This window comes from Triticum aestivum, chromosome 6B (assembly GCF_018294505.1).
Source record: "Triticum aestivum cultivar Chinese Spring chromosome 6B, IWGSC CS RefSeq v2.1, whole genome shotgun sequence".
Lineage (NCBI taxonomy): Eukaryota > Viridiplantae > Streptophyta > Magnoliopsida > Poales > Poaceae > Triticum > Triticum aestivum.
Window position 1 is genome coordinate 640,764,278 of NC_057810.1, and position 1,879 is coordinate 640,766,156.

Below are 1,879 nucleotides of genomic sequence, written 5' to 3' on the forward strand. Positions count from 1 at the left end.
CTTTAGTCCCCACTCTTTAGTGCCGGTTCGCCAACCGGCACTAAAGGCCGTCACGAACCGGCACTAAAGCCCGGTTCTGCACTAGTGTCTAAGCGATGGCCCTCCCCTTATATCAAACAATACGCGAAGCAGTTGCTACATCTTTGGCGCAACCGGAGCCATGAACAAGATGACAATGATGCTATAGACGCCTGGATCAATCTCTTAGTTTAAGTCTTTTAAGTCCTTTTCTCAGCTTCGGCTCTTTTGCTGTATTTCTTTCTTCTTAAACACCCAACCCCCTCATCTTCTCAGACTACAACCTGGCGGCTTACAGCCAGGGCACAATTGGTGCTAAATGTAAGCTTCATGTAATCGACCCCTACGGGTCTCCAGGCTCCTGTTTTGAAACATATAAGGTAGACCATATCTACCTTTCATTTCAAAAAAAAAGGTTGTTTGCTTTGTGTTTATATTTTCAAAATCTTTTCATAGATTGCTTCTATTGTAGAGTTGCAACTTGCAAGTATGCTAACTTGTAATGTTGATAGGTCATGGTAGAAATTGAAGCAGAGTAGCATATTTGCCTTTTTTTTTCCCTGAATGAGTAAACTCTGAATACCCTAACTTCATACAAAATTGGTTGTTAAGTTATGCTATTTGAAATGACGTTGTTGTGTAACTGATCTTGGTTCTAATATAAATCTGGTATTTAATTGGACCGGACGATGTTGACATAAGGTCAGTCGTTGTTGGACCATTGTGTTAGTTGGCTACATGTCTATGAAGAAAGCAGATGATCTAGCACGGACCAGGTCCGGGTTGGAGTGGGCCAACCCATTCCTATTCTTTTCTGACACCGGAACCGTAGAACAATTGTTCTACGAGCTCATTCCTATTCTTACGCAGCATTTGCTATTTGTTGTCTCGGCGTACTGTGCCTAGATATGTATGGGCCTTAGCAGATGAGAAGCTTTTTATAGGAAGCTCATGAGTTGATCGACATATGGGCACTCATGTTGATAGTGACTATGTTGGTGTTATGGACCGCGCGGCGAAAAGCTACCAAAGGAGGCGAGTTACATAGCCCTCTCTCGGTGCACCTGTTTGTGATTGGCTATCTTAGAGCATCTCCAGCCGCGCTTCCAGAACGGTCTTACCAGACGTTTTTTTCGCGCCGGCGCTGAAAAAATGGCCCAGTCGCGTCCCTAGAAGCCCTATTTTCGCCGGCCTGGGCCGAAATCAGCGCCGGCGGACCCAGGCCGAACCCGGCAAACTAGGGGGCGCCCGGGGTCGCCGGGGCGAGTGATTTTGGCGCAAAGTAGCCGCGGGCCCGCTGCGTCAGCGAGACGGGCGCTTCGTCGCCCTCATCGCCTCGGTTCCTGCGGGAATCAATGCCAAGGCTGCCGCGCTGCCGCCGGCGGTCAGCCTTGCCATTGATTCCTCATGGGCGGCGCGTCACGGGCGGTGCGGCGATGCCTCCCCTCCCGCCACGTGTACACACGGGCACGGTTATATAAGCCGGTGGCCTCCCTCGCCTCTGGACACACCAGCCCTAGCCGTCGAGCTCTCCCTCTGCCGTGCGCCGCCGCCGCCGAGCCCTCCCTCTCCCTCTCCCGTGCGCCGCCTCCGAGCCCTCCCTCAACCCGACAGCCCCCAATGGTCGAACGTTTCCCCGGCGATGAGGCGGCGGCCAACTGCTTCGGCCGCCGCTCGCTCCGCGAACAGGAGTCATGGCTCCTGTTCGAGGCCAACATCCCGGCGCCGCCGGACATGCGCGCCGGGCCGTTGGGGTGGCGGCTCAGCAACGGGGGAGTGCCCGTTCCCCCGTTGCCCGACGCCGTGGCGCGGACCACCTACTTCGCCGCCAAGGTCGAGCTCGTGCGCGCCTCCGTCACCG